Genomic DNA, 26,039 nt, shown 5'->3' on the forward strand with positions numbered 1-26,039 from the left:
GTTATACACTGAAGAGCCAAAGAAACTGGTACGCATGCCTAATATCGTGTAGGGCCCCCGCGAGCACGCTGAAGCGCCTCAACACGACGTGCATTGACTCGACTAACGTCTGAAGTAGTGCTGGACGGAGCTGACACCACGAATCCTACAGGGCTGTCAAAAAATCCGTAAGAGTACGAGGGGATGGAGATCTCTTCTGAATAGTACATTGCAAGGCATCCCAGATATACTCAATAATATTCATGTTTGGGGAGTTTGGTGACCAGCGGAAGTGTTTAAACTCAGTAGACTGTTCCTGAACGCACTCTGTAACAATTCTGGATGTGTTGGGTGTCGTATTGTCCTGCTAAAACTGCCCAAATGGTTCAAATGGCTCTGAGCACTATGGGACTTAACATTTGAGGTCATCAGTCCCCTAGCACTTAGAACTACTTAAACGTAACTAACCTAAGGACATCACACACATCCATGCCCGAGGCAGGATTCGAACCTGCGACCGTAGCGGTGAGCGCGGTTCCGGGCAGAAGCGCCTAGAACCGCTCGGCCACTCCGGCCGGCGAAACTGCCCAAGTTCGTCGGAATGCACAATGGACATGAATGGATGCATGTGATCAGACAGGATGCTTGCGTACGTGTTAACTGTCATAGTCGTATCTAGACCTTTCAGTGGTCCCATATCACTCCAACTGCACACCCTCTACCTTTACAGCTTCAACAGTCTCCTGCTGACATGCAGGGTCCATGGATCATGAGGTTGTCTCCATACCCGTATACGTCCATCGGCTCGATGCAATTTGAAACTAGACTCGTCCGAGCAGGCAACATGTTTCCAGTCATCAACAGTCCAATGTCGGTGTTGACGGGCCAAGGCGAGGTGTAAAGCTTTGTGTCGTGCAGTCATCAAGGGTACACGAGTGGTCCTACGGTTCCGAAATACCGTATCAATGATGTTTCGTTGAACGGTTCTCACGCTGACTCTTGTTGATGGCCAGCATTAAAATCTGCAGCAATTTGCGGAAGGGTTACACTACCGTCGCGTTGAACGATGCTCTTCAGTCGTCGTTGGTCCCGTTCTTGCATGATCTTTTTCTGGCCGCAGCGATGTCGGAGATCTGATGTTTTACCGGATTCTTGATATTCACGGCACACTGGTGAAATGATCGTACTGGAAAATCCCCACTTTATCGCTTGGAGATGCTGTGTTACATCGCTCGTCCACCGACTATAATACCATCTTCAGATGCACTTAAATCTTGATAACGTGCCATTGTGTAACAACAACAACGCTGTACTATTGTACATATAAGTAAATTTTTTCCATCTGATTTTTCGATAAATTAATGTTTATGTCAAATGTCAAGCAATATTGTAATAGAATTGAAATGTAACAAATGTTGAAGCTGTTGTAACATGTTTAAAATTGTAACTGTGCGTCTGGTCCATACGTAGGAAATGCATTAGGATATGTAGAATGCAAAACCTCGGGTGAATACCCTGTCTGTAAGGGAGCGGTAAAAGGTGGATGGCAGGCGAGCGCGGGAAAATGCGCACGGGCGCTGCACGGCACAACGGGCTCAGCGGTAGTAGTTGGAGTTTGGCATTGGTCTGAGCATCACGTTCTGGATCGAGGAGGCTCTCCTGGAAGACGTAGTTTCATTGAGCCTCGGGTATGCCGTTCCAACGCATGGCAAAATTCCATAGGCACTAAACGGATAAGTATTGCGACGCTATGAAGAAATAAAGTACTGGTACGTCAAGAGCCATAGCTGCGGTTGTATGTGTGCTCTGTGCCTCGCCATCTCGCCGCCCGCCAACCGCCGCATCGATACAAACAGGTTGAAACTTTTAGTACTGTATTCGTATGGACCAGTGTTACTTTTGTTCCACACTGTTCAATAACAACTTAATAACAACGTAAATTTTACCAGAACTTTCCTATCATTTAATTATCCTCACAACTAACCTTGACAGGGTCCTTTCCAAATGTTGTGCAATCCGAGTGCCCCGAGATGAAAAATTAAAGTTTGTGTTAATAATAATTACCTGCAAACCTAGCTATGTTAGAATGGTGTTTAAAGAACTGTTCTGTTAATGAACCAGTAAATGAAGAACGAAGGTCTGACAAAGTTGGAAGATAACTTTAATATTAATTTAGTAATGAAGTTTAATTATTTCGAGACAGATATAAAGGTATTTAAGTAAGCAGGAAATAAGATAAAAAGAGTAGTAACTCGTATACTGGAAATCTTGAGCGCATAATAATTTCAGTAATCAATTCTGAAGTGCTCTAAATTGATTTGACCAGCAAAAGTTAAAGTCAATGTAAAAGCCAAAATTTATCAGTGTTTTATCTTTATCAAAATTGACATTGAATGTGTGATTCGAAAGTGCTATTTCTAGGGTAACCTATGCCCGATTTTAATCAGATCAACAGACAGTACGAGGTTTTGTAGTATACATTATAGTGTAGTGTTATGTATTTATGATTTTTCCATATCAGTACAGAACGTGAAACTATCAGTTCAATAGATTTTCTGGTTCTAAAGCTCTACTATATTATGCAGTGTTACTACTTGTTGCTTTGCACGAATATCTGCCAACTTGTACAGGGAAGAAACTCAGTCAATGCCTAATTAGGATGGCGACCGTATTATTAACAATTTGGTAGCATCTTCTGTGTTGCTTTTTTGTCCGTACTGACGTGTAGTTGCATTTCGGACTTATTTGACGTATCATTGTTATTACAGAGTGGGTGTAAGTCTGATTTGCCACCATTCAGGTACACGCGGTCAATATCCATACAAAAATCATGTCTTGTAAGGTGACCCCCATTCACTTATCATAGGCTTTAAAGAGTATTGTGTGCCCCACGCGCACGTTACAATTGTAGAAGTAGGAACCGATTTAACAACTGCGCCAGACAATTGTCTTGTGTAAGCGTTGCCGACCGCTGTGCCGTATTCTGCCTGTTTACGTATCTCTGTATTTGAACACGCATGCCTGTATCGGTTTCTTTGGCGCTTCATTGTCGCTGTTCTCTTTTCAGTCACTCGGAACTCATTCATAGCAGCAGAAACACCGTATTAAACTGCATTATAGCAGTTCGGATTTTCACTTGACACTGTTCACTGTATTGGGGGAAGGCGACTATTAACCACCTTTGCTACGACTATACTCAGGACAGCACTGCAGGATTCTCACATTGTTCTCAATGCTTAGTGAGTGCAGACTTTCATTCGTATCCCTTCAGATTTTTTAAAGCTAATAAATTAATTCTCAAGGAATTATTAGCAAGGACTACATAATTAACGTGGGTCCAGAGAGACTGCCTCAAAATTAAGGTTGTCGGCCATACACGAATTCAGGATATCTCCTGTGTAATACGAATTCAAATCAAACTGCAGTGACATCACCTTCCACCAGCTGTTCTAACCCCCTTGATATTTGCTCTTTTGTTAGCATTTACACTTTTATCAACCTTAAAATTTGTTTAGTATAGTACACGGTAGGGATCGATGCGCCGACTGAGAGCCAGTGGATAACAATATGTCCAGTACAAACTAACTTAAATAGCAAGAATATCCCTCATTCCCTTCAGTTTTTAAAGAAAATTTTTGAAACTGTCGCAGACCTCTACCAGTATATAATGCATGAATATCAATTTCCATTGATTTGAAAATAGGTATTATCGCTGTTAAGAGACAAAAGAAAGATTGCAAACATCCATCAAAATTGCAATAACAACCTTATAGTGACAATATCATAGAACACCAGGGGAGAAAACCTTCGTCTGAAGATCTGCTATCGTTCGTTCTAATTTTTGTTTGTTACAAAAAGGGGCATTGCACCATGGTCGATAGTGATCTCGTTTATTATTATTATTATTAAAATTATTATTATTCAAATTTTGACCCTACTGGGCCACGCAGAGTACATTTTCAAATTTTGTTTTAGCTTTTATTTGTGCTACTATTATTTCCATTCTCTCACAATTGGCACTTTTCCGCTCGTGAGACCAAGTTTTTCCGATCTTCATGGTTCTACTCCAAGACCAAGACCAAGACCCGCGAATTTTCAGCCGAAAAATACTTCTGTCTGGTATATAAGTTTATGACATTCTGGTTTTATTCAGGTCTTCCTTTACCGCACCCATACGTACTTTTGGTCCCATTTTGGCTAACGTGACTTTCGAAAAATTCCACTTTTAATGGGATTGGTTTCATTCTCTTAATGCCAAGTTTAGACGAACGCAAAACCTCCAAGCTTGGCGATCTTTTACGGAAACTCGAAATTTAGCGCAGACTTCACTGCGTGAAGCTTATAATAATTTCCCCGACGAAACTTTGTCTCGAAACATGCCATAAAATCCAGGGAGATCCTGGTCGTATGTAAAGTATGGTAGATGCAAGACACAATCAATACCTTCTCTGCGCGATAGCAGTGGAAGTAATATCGATGACAGTGATGCTAAAGCACAGTTACTAAACACAGCGTTTCGAATTCCTACACCAAAGAAGAAGAAGTAACTTTCCAGAATTCGAATCAAGAACAGGCGCCAACATGAGTAACTTAAAAGAAGATATCCTCGGAGTAGTGAAACAACTTGAAGCACTTAAAGAAAGCAAATATTCTGGTCCAGGTCCATACTGTACACCAGTCAGGTTCCTTTCAGAGTATACTGATACAATAGCTCCATACTTAGCAGTCATATACAGCTGCTTGTTTGACGAAAGATACGTACCCAAAACACTACAAAGTAGCACAGATCACATAAGTATTCAAGAAAAGCTATATGAGTAATCCATTAAATTACAGGCCCATATTTAACGCCGATATGCGGGAGGATTTTGGAATATACATTGTTTACGAACATTATGAATTACCTCGAAGAGAATGTTCAATTGATACACTCAACACGGATTTAGCAAAAATTGTTCTTGTGAGACAGAACTAGCTATTTGCTCACATGAAGTGTTGAATGCTATCAACAAGCGATTTGACACTGATTCTGTTTTTCTAGATTTCCAGAAGGCTTTTGACACCGTACCTCACAAGCAACTTACAATGAAGTAGCGTGCTTACGGAGTATCATCTCAGTTACCGGAATTGATTCGTGATTTCTTGTCAGAGAGGCTCGGTTCGTACTAAGTGATGGAAAGTCATCGAGTAAAACGGAAGTAATATTTGGCGTTCCCCAAGGTTGTGTTATAGGCCCTCTGGTGTTCCTTATCTATATAAATGATTTAGGAGACAATCTGAGCACCCGTCTTGGATTGCCTGCAGATGCTGCTGTCGTTTATCGTCTAGTAAAGTGTCTCACAAGAACAATTTTTTCTACATCCCTGTTGACTATGTATCAATAGACCATTATCTTCGAGGTAATTCATAATGTTCGTAAACAATATATATCTCGAAATCCCCTTGCATATCGACGTTAAATATGAGCCTAGCAAAGCGAATCATCAAAACCAATTGCAAAGCGATTTGGATAAGATACATATAAGGTGCGATAATTGGAAGTTGACCCTAAATAATAAAAAGTAATCTTCATGATTGTTAAAAGGAATCCGTTAAACTTCGTGCTAAAAGGAATCCATTAAACTTCGGTTACACGATAAAACAGTCAAATTTATAAGCCGTAAATTCAACTAAATACGTAGGAATTACAACAGCGAACAAAATGGAAAGACGCATCGAAAATATTGTGTGGAAGTAGAAGCAAAGACTGCGTTTTACTGATAGAACGCTTATAAGATGCAACAGATCTACTGAAGAGATTGCCTACACTACGCTTGTCCGTCCTCTTTCGGATCACGGCTGCCCGGTGTGGGATCCTTACCAGACAGGGTTAACAGAATACATCGAGAAAGTTCAAAGAAAGGCAGTACGTTTTCAGCTATCGAGAAACAGGGGAGAGAGTGTCACCTACATATTGCAGGATTTGACGTGGTCATCAGTAAAAAAAAAAAAGACGTTACCTGTTCCGGAGGGATCTTCTCGAAATTTCTACATCTACATCTACATGACTACTCTGCAATTCACATTTAAGTGCTTGGCAGAGGGTTCTTCGAACCACAATCATACTATCTCTCTACCATTCCGCTCCCGAACAGCGTGCGGGAAAAACGAACACCTAAACCTTTCTGTTCGAGCTCTGATTTCTCTTATTTCATTTTGATGATCATTCCTACCTATGTAGGTTGGGCTCAAAAAAAATATTTTCGCATTCGGAAGAGATAGTTCGTGACTGAAATTTCGTAAATAGATCTCGCCGCGACGAAAAAGTATTTGCTTTAATGACTTCCATCCCAACTCGCGCATCATATCTGCCACACTCTCTCCCCTATTACGTGATAATACAAAACGAGCTGCCCTTTTTTTCACCCTTTCGATGTCCTCCGTCAATCCCACCTGGTAAGGATCCCACACCGCGCAGCAATATTCTAACAGAGGACGAACGAGTGTAGTGTAAGCTGTCTCTTTAGTGGACCTGTTGCATCTTCTGAGTGTCCTGCCAATGAAACGCTACCTTTGGCTCGCGTTCTCCACAATATTATCTCTGTGGTCTTTCCAGCTGAAGGTGTTCCTAATTTTAACACCCAGGTACTTAGTTGAATTGACAGCCTTGAGAATTGTACTATTTATCGAGTAATCGAATTCCAACGGATTTCTTTTGGAACTCATGTGGATCACCTCACACCTTTCGTTATTTAGCGTCAACTGCCACCTGCCACACCATACAGCAATCTATTCTAAATAGCTTTGCAACTGATACTGGTCTTCGGATGACCTTAGTAGGCGGTAAATTACAGCATCATCTGCGAACCACCTAAGAGAACTGCTCAGATTGTCACCCAGGTCATTTATATAGATCAGGAACTGCAGAGGTCCAAAGACGCTTCCCTGAGGAACACCTGATATCACTTCAGTCTTACTCGATTATTTGCCGTCTATTACTACGAACTGCGACCTTCCTGACAGGAAATCACGAACCCAATCGCACAACTGAGACGATACCCCATAGGCCCGCAGCTTGATTAGAAGTCGCTTGTGAGGAACGGTGTCAAAAGCTTTTCCGAAATCCAGAAATACGGAATTAACCTGAGATCCCCTGTCGATAACGGCCGTTACTTCGTGCGAATAAAGAGCTAGCTGCGTTGCACAGGAACGATGTTTTCTTAAACCATGCTGATCACGTATCAATAGATCGTTCCCTTCGAGGTGATTCATAATGTTTGAATACAGTATATGCTTCAAAACACTACTGCAAACCGACGTCAATGATATAGGTCTGTAGTTCGATGGATTACTCCTACTACCCTTCTTAAACACTGGTGCGACCTGCGCAATTTCCCAATCTGTAGGTACAGATCTATCGGTGAGCGAGCGGTTTTATATGATTGCTAACAAGGGAACCTCCCAATCGCGTCCCCCTCAGATTTAGTTATAAGTTGGTACAGTGGATAGCCCTTGAGAAACTAAACGCAGATCAATCGAGAAAACAGGAAGAAGTTGAGTGTAACTACGAAAAAATAAGCAAAATATACAAACTGAGTAGTCCATGTGCAAGATAAATATCAAGGAAAGTGTGAACTCAGGAGCGCCGTGGTCCCGTGGTTAGCGTAAGCATCTGCGGAATGAGAGGTCTTTGGTTCAATTCTGCCCTCGGGTGAAAAGTTTATCTTCTTTATTTTTGCAAAGTTATGATCTGTCCGTTCGTTCATTGACGTCTCTGTTCACTGTAATAAGTTTAGTGTCTGTGTTTTGCGACCGCACCGCAAAACTGTGCGATTAGTAGACGAAAGGACGTGCATCTCCAATGGGAACCGAAAACATTTGATCGCAAGGTCATAGGTCAACCGATTCCTCCACAGGAAAACACGTCTGATATATTCTATACAACACTGGTGACGGCATGTGCGTCACATGACAGGTATATGTTGACAACCCACCTAACTTGTACACTTGGCGAATGGGTAAAAAGATTCTTCTACCATGCCCGATTTAGGTTTTCTTGTGGATATGATAATCACTCCCAAAAAAGAGATGAAAATATAGGCGTTTGTCACATAAACTGAAAAAAAAGTTAAATTTTTCACCCGAGGGAAGGCTTGAACCTAGGACGTCTCTGTCCGCAGCTGCTGACGCTAACCGCAGGACCACGGCACTCTTGGGCTTGGTCTTTCCTTGTTGTTGCATATCTTGCGCATGGACTACTCAGTTTGTATATTTTGCATATTTTTTCATATTTCCACACAACTTCTTCCTGTTTTCTCTATTGATCTGTGTCTAGTTTTACAAGGCCTATCCACTGTGTCAACTTATAACTAAATCTGAGGGGGGTGCGATGGGGAGGTTCCCTTGTAAGTAGGGAGCTATTGTATCAGCGTAATCTGAAAGGGACCTAATCGGTATACAACCTGGACCTGAAGACTTGCCCGTATCAAGCAATTTGAGTTGCTTCGCAACCCCTAAGGTATCTACTTCCAAGAAACTCATCCTAGCAGCTGTTCGTGTTTCAAATTCTGGAATATTCCATTCGTCTTCCCTTTCAATCATCAACTTCATCCTCCGTATGCGAAAACATTTTGTTGACACTGACCTACTTAAGGAGAAACGATCACGTCGCACGGAAATATATAGGCATTCGTTTCTTTCAGGGCGCTGTTCAAGAGTGGAATAATAGAGAATTATTGTGAAGGTGGTTGATTAATCCTCTGCCAGGTACTTAAATGTGATTTGCAGAGTCTAACAGTACCACCACTTGCAAAGTAGGTGAGAAATCAGATTAATAATGTTGCTCACGCAGCATATGTTCGCTTTATCGGGCAACAACAAAATTATTGACTGTGGATGGTATCGTCAGAATGGAAATAACGAAGTCACTGTAAAAAAGTCATTAATTTTGGCACTTATGTTGAATGGATTCCCACGTAGATTTCATCGAAGTTGTTATGGCTGATCTTGTTGATTCTAGGGTGATTCCACTTTGACTGCTAGATGGTCCAGATCTTTATTTTAGCAATATCTGAAGACCTAACAAATGCGTTTTTCAGGAAATTCTTAATGATCAAACAACCCCAGATTAGAACAATGGTGTGGCAGAAACAATTCTTGAATTGGTGTTCACGATCCACATTTTTATTAAACTTCTTGTAAATTCGCATGTACTTCTTCTTAATTGTCACATCATCAAGAAAACAGTTTTGTATCAATCTTCATATATTTAATTTCCACTTTAATCAAACACAAGACTTGACTGTTCTTTTACAAAGCGAAATAACAACTTAACTTCTGCAAAGTGAAACAAAGACTGCCCTGTGCGCATTCGCGCCAAAACGGTTACAAGTAAGTCAAAGATTATGAGTTTCACAGAAGTGAATACACACAAGAACCATATCACCGTAATATATCGATACATCGGAGTACCTATACATTAATAAAACCAAATGTGAATATTGTCACAAAAATATGTCTGTTACTTCGCAGAAAAGTAGTACGATACTACTGGTATCGAGAACTGGGGTTGGAGTGCTGTAATGGTCACGTAAATAAAGAACCATTACAAGAGTAACTATGTAGATGTAAATGTAAATCTTGATTTGCTCTTAGTTTGTCCGTTCACTCTCTCGGATTTCTTTAATGTCTCTCCTTCTGTTTAAAATGAGCTGTTCAGACCCATAAACACACTCTAATGTAAAGCAAGTGTTGTTTCTTTCATTACAATGGTACGTAAAACTTAAGGACGAATTTAACTATCCCATTTTGTGTCACTGCCAAGCTGCAGACGTCGATGTAACTTACACCATACGTAGAAACTACTCCTAGAGTACAGTATATTACATTACACAGCGGAACTGAAAGAAATACGTAGTGGCAGGAATAGAAATGAGATTTGCTCAAAGATAATAATTACATTAAAGACACTGCAATTCGTGATGGTCCCCAGCACATTACAAAAGGCGGGACATTGTTCTTAATAGGATATGTGATTACCTCGTACGGCAATGGATCCTCTGCAACTATCTCCCATGTTGGGCACAAGATTAGTAGGGAATTCTTGTGCTATGGAGTTCCATTCCTCCATCAGAGCGATTGACAACTATTGTATGATCGTTGGTGAACGTGGACGTGCTCGAATACGTCTCCTGTGCACGTTGAGCCGTGACGAGCTGGCGCCAGTATTATTTTGTTCATGTGTCGTTGAAATCGATTGTGGTCGAGCTAAGCTACCTTTGCTTTTCGTGTGTGTTATCTTCCGGGTTGGCAGGCAAAGCGAGTTGGTTGTTAGCCTTCGACGGGTAACCCTCGAGATCTCGTGACATTCGCTGGGAGACGAGTGTCAACGGCTGCCGAACGAGCGTGATGACCGTTAACTGTACAACATGTGGAAGATGGTGTGGTAGAGTTCAGTTGGCCTAGTTAAATGGTGGCCGTTATTTGAAAGTTTTCTCAGAATTCTTATTAGTGCTTTGTGTCTCTTTTAATCAAATGATTTTATGTTGGCGCCTTCAATGCCTGCACTCTGTTGATACAGTTGTCCACGTGTAAAATACTTAAGGTCAATGTTGCGATTCTGTCAGTAGTGTAACGTGCTCCTTTACACGCTTACCCATATATCGAGTCAAAGGTTCTGCTGAGTGTTTCTATGTTTCAGAGTTATTGCAATGTCTTTGTGATTCGGGCAGAAACTTTTGATTGTGTCAGCGCCTTGGTGGGGAGTGAAATGTTGTCCGATGTCTAGGCCTGGCAGTGTTTAAGAACCTGGCCACTACCGGGAGTTGTTCACATACCGCCTTCCAAAGTTTAGTATTTATCTTCTTTCCGCCAAGGCGGGTTAAGTTGGTAGTTATATAAATATATATTGTATGTAACCTATTGGTACACGAATCTGTTTCCTTAAATATTACGGATTGGCAACTGGCTAAACCTTAAGCTGCATGGCATCTGCTGAGTTCCTTTTGCAGCTCTTTCTAGCATTTTTTAAAATTATTAACACTTCTGAACACGTGAACATTATTTTTAAAGATCAGTGTTTCTGTTGTAGTTTATTATTTAAGTGTGTAAGTAGGCTGTTTATGTTTTCTTTATGTAAGTAGGCTGTTTAGGTTCTTATTGGCAACGTTACGTAGCGCTCAATATGAAAATCACTGGCTGTGCTGTGTGCAGTCTGTGGCTGCTTTGCATTGTTGTAATACTCGCCATTGTAGTGTTAGGCAGCTGGCTGTGAACAGCGCGTAGCGTTGCGCAGTTGGAGGTGAGCCGCCAGCAGTGGTGGATGTGGAGAGAGAGATGGCGGAGTTTTGAAATTTGTCATGAACTGCTATATTTATATATGATGATATCAAGGTAAATACATTGTTTGTTCTCTATTAATATCTTTCATTTGCTAACTATCCCTATGAGTAGTTAGTGCCTTCCATAGTTTGAATCTTTTATTTAGCTGGCAGTAGTGGCGCTCGCTGTATTGCAGTAGCTTGAGCAGCGAAGATTTTTGTGAGGTAAGTGATTTGTGAAAGGTATAGTTTAATGTTAGTCAGGGCCATTCTTTTGTAGGGAATTTTGAAAGTCAGATTGCGTTGCGCTAACAAAATATTGTGTGTCAGTTTAAGCACAGTCATGTATAATTTGTTAAAAAGGGGACGTTTCAAGTGGTTCTATCACGTTATGTAATTGGGTCTTAGCTTGGCACTAGTGTTCAAGTGCCATTGAGTCACCCTTTACTGGTAATTCTTTTTATTATATGTATTTTGAGCGAAATCCTATATGGGAGTTTGAATTTCTGAAGTTTGTCAGTAATTCTGTTTTCTTAATAAGGAACTGTTTATATGAGTACCGAGTACGTTGGGTTTCTAACTGTATTTGCAAAGCTTTATCTAGTGGACGTCCACAATTTGTAATTGTCAACTTCCTTAAAAGGCGTAATGTCAATAAATTGTCTTCATTATAAATTGTGACTATCAACCATGATTCCATCCCGCTTCGCCTTTTACGGTATTTAAGATACGGTGTGTGAGTGTGGTACGATTAATAATATCACGTACCACACACTGTACGTACTCAGTGGGGTTTCAGTCAGAGAAAAGGGCAGGTCAGCCCATTCTGAGTATCAAATACTCCACAGTTGCTGTACAAAAAGATATTTGGATTAACCATGTTTTCAGATTGATGAGGGTCGTATGAAGCGGATTACACTGTAGAGAAAGGAATTAAATAGGTGGCTGCAGATGTGTTCACCAAGTCAACGTATATTAAAAGTATTGTGGGTTTAAGTGACGGAGTTTGAGAGTGAATCAAGGGATTTGTGGTTGTAAAACTTCTTCTGTATCACTGGAGAGCAATTTCACAGAATCTACTGAAATTAATGTTTTAGGTTATTTTCTACATAAGCTACCACTGTAGAATAATATCAGCTCACAACTGTCAGACATTGGATGTATTGTATGCATAAAGCATAAACTTAATGACGATATCTCTCGACAGATCTACTGCTGAGATAACGTAATTTTATATTAACAATATATTTAATAAAACATATAATAAATTTAACATTATTAAATAGGTGTATTCAATGTAAAAAACTAAATATTTATTTAATACAATCTAATTCACAGCCGATACATTTAGTACCGAGACTAATTTTGTGCACAAGAAACAAAAGCTGTCTTATTTCTCCAACATATAAGCAGTTATGTAGACTGATGTTCGCTACACTAGCAGTAATTTTAAGCTTTAGTGTTTGGAAACAACCTGTATCATACAAGACATGCGACGGCGCTTGTTTTTATCTTCTTTATCGTTTTCCGGCTAACAGTAGCGTACATGTGCATCATGTTTTGGGGAAGAGATACCCAACAGTCCTCTAACATCTTACACATTCCTGTGATTTGGCCCCAAACATGGCACCTATGTACTTTCACGATCTGTGTGATTTTGACAGTTTATGCCTGGAGAGGACACACCACATTTTATTGCACTATTTTCTTTCCTTTATAATTTAATTATTTTGGTCCATTATTTTTAATATTGCACTTTTTGCTGTTTTACAGAATCTTTTTCCATTATTTTGTTAAGCAAAAGTACATTACATATCACCCAGTACCTATTGAGCGTGCAATACTTACGGCTCCACACATGTGATTTCTTTTCTATGGTTTAACCATAACTTGCTGTTTTCTTCTTCAGCACACTCAAAAAAAATTTTTTATTTCATTGTTATTTAATTAATCACCAGTGTCTCAGTAGAGGGCACCACACATCTCTGACGTCACATTTTCTTCCTCTTCAACCATGCAACTAAAGGCTTCAGTTCATATTAGACTGCTGCATGCCCTAAATCAACCACATCGTTCACTAAGTGACACTTTGGACTGCAATCATCTGTTGTTATATGCCATGTAATTGTGTGGTGTTTGTCTGCACTTACGACTAGGTGTTAACTGTCTTGCATTTGTTCCAGATCTCCCGTTTTGTAATTTTTTGCACTGAAGATGACTACGTAATAGCTGAAATCCACATCTGCTATGCTAAAACGACGGATTTCGTGATCGATTGCTGTTCTTTTCTACATTGTCTACATTCAGCGACCGCTGGGCACAACCGAGTCAGATGGATTTCAATCTAGTTCTTTTAAAGTTTCATATAGCATATTACTACTTAATCTAAAAGGTGTAAACTGTGGAGATAAACAGATTACATTCACATAATCTACAGAAATCTGAAAGAAAGAATAGACAATTAAGACGAATTATTACTCTCTCTACTTCTAAACGGTTTTACAGGTGACTCATGCTCTGAAGAGCTGGAGTCTTTGCTCCACTTACAGGGCTCTTGCTAGTTTCACCATCGAACGTTATTCCGCAGTGTAAAGCTTCAACTGAATTTTGCACAGAAAATATCTTATAGCTACTGTTATTGAAGTGTAACACGAATCTATAGTTATCTCAGCCTAAGCGTTTGACATACGTCAGATGTGGGAATACTTTTTTCGTCGTTTAACTGTGAGGCCGGCCGCGGTGGCCGTGCGGTTCTAGGCGCTGCAGTCCGGAACCGCGGGACTGCTACGGTCGCAGGTTCGAATCCTGCCTCGGGCATGGATGTGTGTGATGTCCTTAGGTTAGTTAGGTTTAAGTAGTTCTAAGTTCTAGGGGACTGATGACCTAAGATGTTAAGTCCCAGAGTGCTCAGAACCATTTTTTTAACTGTGAGTGCTGCAGGCGATGTAGACGCGTCAGGCAGCGTATAAACGGCAGTTTGATTACGACGTACCACAGCAGTGTAGAGGAAGTGCAGACGAACAATTTTACACGAGGCACTTGTAAGTATTTTAAATTGGTCTACGGGAACCAGTTAAGCTACATCGCTACAGAGATTATGGCATTCTCTCGCTCTGTAGGCTCGAACTGTTGGTTCCAGAGAAAAAATTAACGTGACCTTTTCTGTAGGTAATTTAATGCTGTTTAATTTTGCACACTCGCTAGAGGCCACAGTTTTAGAGTTATTCACGGAGAGCGTAGAAAAGTGACCTTCAACCGCACGCCAATCCCACACTCACTCCTCAACAGTCAGAATTTTCATCCTTCCTACCATTGTACAAAAATTTGTGGCTGCTCGAATTATTTTACATATTCGGCCTCTTTTGGTCTTCATTGTCTGGGCTACAACGCCACTAGCTTAGTCGGCTGTTGCTCTAACTTTATTACTTAAAGAGGAGGTGCCTGTGAAATTTCAACATAGTGGCAAAAAAATTGTCCTAACATGTCTTGTCATGCTGAATTCAATGAGTAAATACAATTTGCTAAGCAAATTTTTTCATAGTATTTAACTTTTGAGTTTTGGAACAACTCTAAATTTTTCAAAGCCATTTGTGGAGTCGTTGGTTATCACGTAATGTATTCACAAAAATGTTTTGAGCCAAAACTTTTTAAAACTAACGGAGGAGTAGCATCTATTTGTTTCGGCCATTCTGACCTTTTTCAAACAAGTTCAACTACAATGACCATTTTAACACTATATGCATGCGAAAAGTATAAATAAATTATAAAAATTCTGTATTTATAATACGTGAAAAGAAATTAGCGTAAAATAAAATTACTAAGATGTTATACAGTGTTTGGCCCAGTATGATCACACATTCCAGTCTCCGCTGCGACCACACCGCTGAGCCGTCGGCCGCGGTTATAGCTGGCCGCGTGGAAAAAAAGTCGATCTTTTTTGGCCACCACGTGCGGTACGAAAAAAGTTAAGGTCCCGTAGGAGCCCAATTCAATGTACCCTACAGCATAATCCATGTCTCACCAGACTGCATCTGTGGCGTGGTGCATGTTTCAATCAGCCAGTCGCCTGGATGGCGGCTTGTAAGAACACAACCATCGCCGTGGCGTAACAAGAAATGCGATTCATTCGGTAGGCGACACGTTTGTATTGATCCACGGTGAAAATTCGGTGATGCTTTGCCCACTACAATCACAACTGACGATGTCGTTGGAGCAACACAAGAACACTTCGGGGTCGTGTGATGTGGATCTGCATGTTCAATAATGACCTTTGAACGGTGCGCTCTGAAACACTTGTACCTACATCAGCATTGTACTTTATCAGATCTGCCACAGATCTCTGCCTATCCTGGATCACATAGTGGGGGATCCTTGGACCTATACGTTTTGTGAAGAGACGTGGAAGTCCAGTACCACACAGCATACGCGTTATTCCACCATCCTTCAACCACACAGCGAAGCTGCTCACGACAGTACTACGCAAACAGCCGAATAGTTTCGCCGTTCCAGAGATTCTCGTTTCCAGCCGCAGTGCAACAATGTGCCCTTTGTCAAAACCTCTTATATCCGTAGATTTTCGCATTTGCGACCCGTATATTCGCTGTAGTGACTGCCCATTCGTCTCTCTTCCACTTACATTCTTTCCTTACTGCCTCACATGCCCGCAATACCTCCAGGAGACACGCAACCTTGCGGCGGGCAGTCCGCATATTGTTTTGACTCTTCAGTGTGTAATAGCGGACGATGTGATGGGGTAAGCGAGTAAGACGTACGTGAAACACCCTGTTCAAAATGGTTCAAATGGCTCTGAGCACTATGGGACAACATCTGAGGTAATCAGTTCCCTAAAACTTAGAACTACTTAAACCTAAGGACATCATACACATCCATGCCCGAGGCAGGATTCGAACCTGCGACCGTAGCGGTCACGCGGTTCCAGACTGTAGTGCCTAGAACCACTCGGCCACACCGGCCGGCGAAACACCCTGTAGTCTAAGATCGTAGCAGTCAATAACATCTGCACACGAAGTGTTTTCTCAAGACACCCTCGTTGCAACGCACTGCAGTAGCGTTTTTAATTCGATAATCCGCTTTCCAAGTGAGGGACGAGCAGCTCCTAGGTTTTTTGCCAGCGGCATCCGTTAATCCCGGACAGGAGCCGGTGGTGCGGCGTTCGCGTCTTCCTGGTTCTATCGGCGGACGATACTTTGCACCAGATTACCGGCCGTTACCATCAGGCTGCTACACAGTAGCCAGCGCCACGTCCCGTTACCTTCACCCGACGGCCGGCCGCTCTCAATGGGTCTCCGGATTTTTCTGAAACATGTAAATGGAGATGTTATCAAAGCGGCGGACTGCAAATTGCCGTTCCCGGAGCTCCATAAAGCAGACGCGGCCTCCGCGCCAGGCACGCCCCGTCCGTCCAGGCCCACCTCGGCCCCGGACGCGCTCCGAGCAGCCTGCGTCCGACTTATTACGCGCATTAATTAGTTTCCACGTTAATTTTACGGCTGGCGATTACCGTTACAGCCGACACTTTTTCGCTACCGCTGCCGACGTCGTCGCCCGCCGCTGTCCTTCCGGTGGAGGGAACACGTGGCCCACACTGACGGTCCCACAAGTTCGCCTCTAACGGACCAACATGTTTACGTTCCCGATTTATTCTGGACAGGCCTGTGAGGTCCTCAAGCCAAACGCACCAGACAAAAGGTTAGCCGGCCACAGGCAACGTGACGCTAACACCTTTAGGATGATCCTGTTGTTTCGGACAGCGTTGAATTTTCTAAATTTTGCGTTTTATTGGTACGCTGCAGCTGGCAGCGGGTAAGTAGCTGGCTCTCACGTAGCCACTGGTGACAAAACGCGCAGTATTGGTGTAAGTAGGCTGTTTAGGATTTTATGTTGGTAACGCCACGTGCGCTCTGTATTAAAATCACTGGCTGTGCTGTGTGCAGTCCTTGGCTGGTTGGCATTGTTGGAATATTCGCTATTGTAGTGTTGGGCAGTTGTATGTGAACAGCGCGTAGCGTTGCGCAGTTAGAGGTGAGCCGCCACCAGTGGTGGATGTGGGGAGAGAGATGCAGAGTCCGCAGCTCGTGGTCGTGCGGTAGCGTTCTCGCTTTCCACGCCCGGGTTCGATTCCCGGCGGCGTTGGGGATTTTCTCTGCCTCGTGATGACTGGGTGTTGTGTGATGTCCTTAGGTTAGTTAGGTTTAAGTAGTTCTAAGTTCTAGGGGACTGATGACCATAGATGTTAAGTCCCATAGTGCTCAGAGCCATTTGAGAGATGCAGAAGAGAGCGGACGATCTGGATGTGTGTCCATCAGGAAGAGTAAACTTGTAATACTGGATAAATGGTTCAAATGGCTCTGAGCACTATGGGACTCAACATCTTAGGTCATAAGTCCCCTAGAACTTAGAACTACTTAAACCTAACTAACCTAAGGACATCACACACACCCATGCCCGAGGCAGGATTCCAACCTGCTACCGTAGCAGTCCCGCGGTGCCGGACTGCAGCGCCAGAACCGCTAGACCACCGCGGCCGGCGGTAATACTGGATATGATGAACTGATATATATATATATATATATATATATATATATATATATATATATATATATGATGACTTTTGAATATTATTAAGGTGAATACATTGTTTCCCTATCAAAATCTTTCATTTGCTAACTATGCCGATCAGTAGTTAGTGCTTCATTAGTTAGAATCTTTTATTCAGCTGGCAGTATTGGCGCTCGCTGTGTTATAGTAGTTTGAGTAACGAAGATTTTTGCGAGGTAAGTGATTCGTGAAAGGTATAGGTTATTGTTAGTCAGGGCCATTCTTTTGTAGGGATTATTGAAAGTCAGACTGCGGTGCGCTAAAAATATTGTGTCAGTTCAGTGAGTGCCTGAGTGCGTTCAGTTTTGCTCAGCTGTTTGAAAATCAAATAACGTAGTGGTTTTCGAGCACTGTCATTTGTAAAATTTTTCTAAGGGGAAGTTTCATAGTAATTCGCTGCGACAGCAGTTTGTCTCCGTACCGCAGTACAGGTGTCCGGTAGCTGTTTCCCTGGAAGGCCGGCCGGTGGGCCGAGCTGTTCTAGGCGCTTCAGACTGGAATCGCGCGACTGCTACGGTCGCAGGTTCGAATCCTGCATCAGGAATGCATGTGTGTGATGTCCTTAGGTTAAGTAGTTTTAAGTTCTAGGGGACTGATGACCTCTGATTTTAAGTCCCGTAGTGCTCAGAACCAATTGAACCATTTCCCTGGAAGACGATAGATTTGTGCCCTCCCATCGGCATGACGAAGAAGGTATCGGGATTCATCAGACCATGCAACGGTCTGCGACTCCACCACCGTCCAATGCCGATGTTCACGTACCCATTTCAGTCGCAGTTGCCGATGTCGTGGTGCTAAAGTTGGTATACGAATGGCTTGTTGGCTGCGGAGGCTCATCGTTAGGAGTGTTCGGTCCAGTGAGTGTTCAGACACTCTTGTATTCTAGAATGAGATTTTCACTCTGCAGCGGAGTGTGCGCTGATATGAAACTTCCTGGCAGATTAAAACTGTGTGCCCGACCGGGACTCGAACTCGGGACCTTTGCCTTTCGCGGGCTAGTGCTCTACCAACTGAGCTACCGAAGCACGACTCACGCCCGGTACTCACAGCTTTACTTCTGCCAGTACCTCGTCTCCTACCTTCCAAACTTTACAGAAGCTCGCAGGAGAGCTTCTGTAAAGTTTGGAAGGTAGGAGACGAGGTACTGGCAGAAGTAAAGCTGTGAGTACCGGGCGTGAGTCGTGCTTCGGTAGCTCAGTTGGTAGAGCACTTGCCCGCGAAAGGCAAAGGTCCCGATTTCGAGTCCCGGTCGGGCACACAGTTTTAATCTGCCAGGAAGTTTCACTCTTGTATTCTGCCCAGAATTAAAGTCTAATGTTAGTTCCGCTACAGTTCGCCGCATCTCCTGTTTTTCGAGTATGCCCAGCCTACAACGTTCGACATCTGTAATGAGGGGCAACTACACAACCCCACGACGTATGGACGTGGTTTCACCTTGACTTCGCTTGGTGTTGAAGACACTCACTACAGCCCTGCTCGAGCACCCGATAAGTCGTTCAATTTCTGGAACGCTCGTGCTGAGCCTCCGAGCCACCAAGTCTGCTCTCGGTCAAACTCAGACAGACCGCAGGCCTTCCCCATTCTACATACGGATTGCACGCTCACTGACGCTACTCGCACCGTGCCAAATGCCGCTGCTAGAGCCTTGACAGGTTTATATGGATAGTAGATCGGTGGTCATAATTTTCTGGGTGATCATTGCATTTTCAGCGTGTTTCAATCGAGTCATACAGACATATGTTACTATGCAAGATCACTATCTGACTCTGCACGTGTTAAAATCGTATAGTAAGATGTGCTTTCACAAGCTTCACAAGTCAATGTGACTCGCTTTCAACGTATTGAAACAGCTATTCAGTAACTTAAATCCAGATCTGTAATATTATGAAGATGGGATTTCCTACTGAATGCTGAATTCCTATTCCTTTTTTTGGAATATACCACAGTCAGTTGGCAGTTGTTTGTCACTGAAATGGGTAGATGTTCACGAGCCGTGAAAAAAGATTTTGTTTTACGGTCAATACGTAGGGAAACCCCAGGAGGTCTTACTTGAAACTCAGAATTTTCTTCATTAAATATTAGTCATGAAAGTCCACTTCTGGCCTATCAAATACTAGGAAGGGCAAACGGAGCATGAGAGCTTTGATACAGCAGTACTACTACGCAGTAAATCAATTGAATTATTAAGGTTATCTGACATGGTCATTCAGTGCAGGAGGCGATCTACAGGGTTATTACAAATGATTGAAGCGATTTCACAGCTCTACAATAACTTTATTATTTGAGATATTTTCACAATTCTTTGCACACACATACAAAAACTCAAAAAGTATTTTTAGGCATTCAAAAATGTTCGATATGTGCCCCTTTAGTGATTCGGCAGACATCAAGCCGATAATCAAGTTCCTCCCACACTCGGCGCAGCATGTCCCCATCAATGAGGTCGAAAGCATCGTTGATGCGAGCTCGCAGTTCTGGCACGTTTCTTGGTAGAGGAGGTTTAAACACTGAATCTTTCACGTAACCCCACAGAAAGAAATCGCATGGGGCTAAGTCGGGAGAGCGTGGAGGCCATGACATGAGTTGCTGATCATGATCTCCACCACGACCGATCCATCGGTTTTCCAATCTCCTGTTTAAGAAATGCCGAACATCATGATGGAAGTGCGGTGCAGCACCATCCTGTTGAAAGATGAAGTCGGCGCTGTCGGTCTCCAGTTGTGGCATCAGCCAGTTTTCCAGCATGTCCAGATACACGTGTCCTGTAACGTTTTTTTCGCAGAAGAAAAAGGGGCCATAAACTTTAAACCGTGAGATTGCACAAAACACGTTAACTTTTGGTGAATTGCGAATTTGCTGCAGGAATGCGTGAGGATTCTCTACCACCCAGATGCGCACGTTGTGTCTGTTCACTTCACCATTAAGAAAAAATGTTGCTTCATCACTGAAATCAAGTTTCGCACTGAACGCATCCTCTTCCATGAGCTGTTGCAACCGCGCCGAAAATTCAAAGCGTTTGACTTTATCATCGGGTGTCAGGGCTTGTAGCAATTGTAGACGGTAAGGCTTCTGCTTTAGCCTTTTCCGTAAGATTTTCCAAATCGTGGGCTGTGGTACATTTAGCTCCCTGCTTGCTTTATTCGTCGACTTCCGCGGGCTACGCGTGAAACTTGCCCGCACGCGTTCAACCGTTTCTTCGCTCACTGGAGGCCGACCCGTTGATTTCCCCTTACAGAGGCATCCAGAAGCTTTAAACTGCGCATACCATCGCCGAATGGAGTTAGCAGTTGGTGGATCTTTGTTGAACTTTGTCCTGAAGTGTCGTTGCACTGTTATGACTGACTGATGTGAGTGCATTTCAAGCACGACATACGCTTTCTCGGCTCCTGTCGCCATTTTGTCTGAGTGCGCTCTCGAGCGCCCTGGCGGCAGGAACCTGAAGTGCGGCTTCAGCCGCACAAAACTTTATGAGTTTTTCTACGTATCTGTAGTGTGTCGTGACCATATGTCAATGAATGGAGCTACAGCGAATTAATGAAATCGCTTCAATCATTTGTAATAGCCCTGTATAATTTTGTACTGTAGTCTTCTTCTGAAAAGCAATTTGTTTGCCATAATCGCTATGTTAACACAATTACTGGATTACTAGTTACAGCAATATGTATTGCCATCCTCAGAACCGTAGAACCGGGCAATTGTAGTTACATCACATACTACTTATACCACAGTCTCATATGAGAACTGTAAAATATGCATAAAAAGGCGAGGCACTAGAATGACGTGCCAAATAACCTACACCGCGTAAGAAGCTGGTTCTCACGTATGCATTGCACACCTGGCATGTCACTGTAACATCTCGACCTTTTATGCATATTGTGTAGTCTTCATGTGACAGAGTGGTGTAAGCATTGTTATGTTGTAACTACCACTGACACGTTTTGTGGCCCTGAGGACGGCAGTACATAGTGCCGAAACTAGTAACCCAGTAGTTGTATCAACATAGCGATCTTATCAAATAAACTGGTTTTCAAAAGAAGAATACTGTTAGGAATTTCTTGTACGTTTTATACTCTGCAGCTAATAGAAATTGTAAATAAGCGATTTTATTAATTAATTGTTCGAAAATAGCTGCTTTGTGGTTGTTTTTTTTTTCATCAGAAGACATCACCGAAGATATAGGAAACACTGAAGATACCGCTGATGATGGACAACGCCGCAGCTTTTTTCGAACGATTTATTAACAAGACAACATACTCGAACTTCCAGTATTGTTAAGTTACTGGCGATGTACGAATATCTACGAAGTTCTACGAAGTACGCAAGAGACTTCGGCTGCGCGCTGATCTCGCCATTCGACGTTAAGAATTATCCGTAGACTCTGTTTATGTGATAGTCGGCGATAGCATGTACTCAGGATTTGTCCTTCTGTGGTAGTCGGTTTTACCATGCTCTCGGATTTCATTACATTTTTGAGATGAATCCTGCCAGCGTATTTAATTGTAACTGTTTTGCGGTGTTCGCCAATAAATGCATCGTAATGCCATCCTGGGATTTGTTTCAAGTAAATAAGCTAACCGTACGACCACTTATAATTAGGTTACCGTCCTAAATCTTCTAAAGAATTCAGTTCGCCAACTGCCTCGAGGGACAACATAGAGACATTCACAGAACACGTGCACTAGGGAGTGTTACACGCCCATTCATTAAGATAACCTAGGAAATGACTGGCTTAGCTATCACAGTGTTCGGTAGGAAGGCGTGACTGGTTATACGTACGTCACCTACAACACTTTGTATGGACTCGTGGCTAAACTGAGAAGCATTTATAAAAGTTTGGCACACCTAGAGAATCATGACCGTGCAACAACGCCTCTACCCTGGTAACTCGACCAGGAAGAGATTTCAGAAGTTTCTTCAGCTGTGCCAAATACAGCTGGAGAGACACACAGGCGATCAGATCCCGAAGAGTTACCAAGATGCTGTGAAAGTGATTGCAACATTTCACCTGCTGTCCGAAATATTCCCAAACATTTTCTATGGAATTAAGGTGGGGATATTTAGCCGACCAGCCTACATCTACCGGGTGACTCCGTTATGATGTTACAAACTTTCACTGACGACAGATGGGTGAATGCATCAGTTTGTAAAAGGAACCCTGGTCCGCAAATGACACAGTCGAAAGTTGTTAGCGAAGATCGTTCTGATATCTTTGACAGTGGATCTCTTCTATTGCGAGCTCTTTGCTTTCAAAATTTTGAGAGTAGGTGTAGTGGACCGAAGCTGGAAAAAATTGTCCAGTAAACATAGGCTCTAAAATACTTACCTTAAGAGCAATTAGCACCGGTTTTGTAGAAGAGCTGTATTTCACAGTATAAAAGGTCAACAAGTGCTCATAGTTTTTAAGGTATAAATAGTAAAGCCCATGTTTAGGGAATTTTTTATTTTGTTTTGGTCCACACTGCCTCCTCGCAAAATATGGAAAGCAAAATGCTTTCAGAAGGAGAGTTCCACTTTCAGAGTTAACAGAACGATGTTTGCTTACAACATTCGACTCGGTCGCTTCTGGACCAGAGTCAGCAACCTCTTATTGATACATTTACCCTTCTCCATCATCCGTGAAAATTTGTAACTACGGAATCATCCTGTATATCTACATCAATACTCCTCAGATCGCCTTACGGTATATGGTGGAGGGTGCTTCTGGTGTAACTGTCTCTTTCCTCCTCCATGTTCCTTTCACGAACGTCGCATGGGAAAAATAACTGTCGATAAACACCGTACGACATCTTATTTCGCTAAATTTTTCATCGTCTCTTTTCTGTGAGACGTATGCAGGATGGATGGCCGCGTGGAACGGACGCCCGGTTTGAAGTGCAATGTCACAGACTACGCGACCCCTCCCGCCGGAGGTTCGAGTTCCCCTCGGGTGTGGGTGTGTGTGCTGTTCTTAGCGTAAGTTGTTGTTGTTGTTGTTGTTGTTTTGGGGGAAGAGACCAAACTGCGAGGTCATCGGTCTCATCGGTTTTGGGAAGGATGGGGGAAGGAAGTCGGCCGTGCCCTTTCGAAGGAACCACCCCGGCATTCGCCTGGAGCGATTTAGGGAAATCACGGAAAACCTAAATCAGGATGAGCGGACGCGGGATTGAACCGTCGTCCTTCCGAATGCAAGTCCAGTGTGCTAACCACTGCGCCACCTCACTCGGTTTAGTTTAAGTTGTTCGTAAGTCTAGGGACTGACGACCTCAGTAGTTTGGTCCCTTAGGAATTCACACTCATTTGAACATTTTTTATGCTGGAGGAAATAATGTCAGACTCTTCTTGGCACGCAAGCTCGTAGATCTAGGAACCATCAGTATAACAGTTGCATATTGTCGTAGCTGTGTTGGGAATATATCAGAGCTCCAAGCGCTAATAGAATGCACTGGTGCTCAAATTGTTATACGCACTGAAAACTGGCTAAAGCCGGAGACAAGTTCACCCCAAATTTTTTCGAAGGACCTAACTGTGTTCAGAAAGGATACGCTAAATACTCGAACTGTCGGCGGTGGCGTGTTTCTTGCTGTTAGGAGTAGTTTATCTTGTAGCAAATTGAAGTAGATAGTTCCTGTGGGTTAGTATGGGTACATGTCATTCTTGGCAACATAATAAAATAATACTTGGATCCTTTTACCAACCTTCCAAGTCATATGATACATATATTGAAAGATTCAAAGAAAACTTGAGTCTAATTTCAAACACGTGCCCGTCTCATACTGTTATAATTGGTAGTTACGCAATTTACCCTCGATATGTTGGCGAAAATACATGTTTAAATCCGGAGGTACGCATAATACATCATCCAAAATTGTGCTGAACGCTTTCTCTGAAAATTACTCGAGCAATTAGTTCATGATCCCACAAGTATAGTACACAGTTTTGAAAACACACTTGACCTCTTAGCAACAAATAAACCTGAGCTAATGACGAGCATCAAAACGGACACATGGAACACTGAAGACAGGCTTATCGTAGCCAGACTGAATACCGTAATTCCCAAATCCACAAAAAATAAAAGAAAACTATATCTATTCAAAAAAACAGATAAAAATTCGCTTGAATCTTTCCGACAGTCTACACGCCTTCTAAATTAGCAATGTAAGTGTAGATCAAATGTACTTTAATTCAAAGAAATGGTATCCACAGTAATTAAGAGATTTACATCAAATAAATTAATAAACGAAGGAACTGATCCCCCTTGGTACACAAAACGGGTCATGAAGCTGTTGCAGAAACAACGAGAAAAGCGTTCCAAATTTAAACGAACATTACATCTCCAAGCTTGGCGATCTTTTACAGAAGAAATAAATTTAACGCGGACTTCAATACGAGATGCTTATAACAGTTTTCACAACTTTCGACTCGAAGTCTGGTTGAAAATGCAAAAAATTCAGCTCGTGTGTAAAGTATGCTAGCGGCAAGGCACAATTAGCCGGCCGAAGTGGCCGTGCGGTTAAAGGCGCTGCAGTCTGGAACCGCAGGACCGCTACGGTCGCAGGTTCGAATCCTGCCTCGGGCATGGATGTTTGTGATGTCCTTAGGTTAGTTAGGTTTAACTAGTTCTAAGTTCTAGGGGACTAATGACCTCAGCAGTTGAGTCCCATAGTGCTCAGAGCCATTTGAACCATTTGAACCAAGGCACAATCAGTGTCTCTATGCGCGACAGGAATGGAAATACTATTGATGACAGTGCTGCTAAAGCAGAATTACTAAACACAACCTTCTGGAATTCCTCCTCAGAAGAAGACGAAGTAAATATTTCAAAATTCGAATCACGAGCAGCTGCCAACAAGAGTAACTTAGAAGTACATGTAGTCGGAGTAGTGGAGCAACTTAAATCACTTAATAAAAGCAAGTCTTCCGGTCCAGATTGTGTACCAATCAGGTTCTTTTCAGAGTATGCTGATACAGTAGCTCCATAGATAACAGTTATACACAGGCACTCGTTCGACGAAAGATCCTTATTCAAAGTTGCTCAGGTTACACAAATATTAAAGAAAGACAATAGGAGTAATCCGCTAAATTAGAGACCTGTATCATTAAAGTCGATACGCAGCAGGACTTTGGAACATATATTGTTTTCGAATATTATGGATTACCTCGAAGAGA

Source organism: Schistocerca americana, chromosome 8 (assembly GCF_021461395.2).
Source record: "Schistocerca americana isolate TAMUIC-IGC-003095 chromosome 8, iqSchAmer2.1, whole genome shotgun sequence".
Taxonomy (NCBI): Eukaryota; Metazoa; Arthropoda; class Insecta; order Orthoptera; family Acrididae; genus Schistocerca; species Schistocerca americana.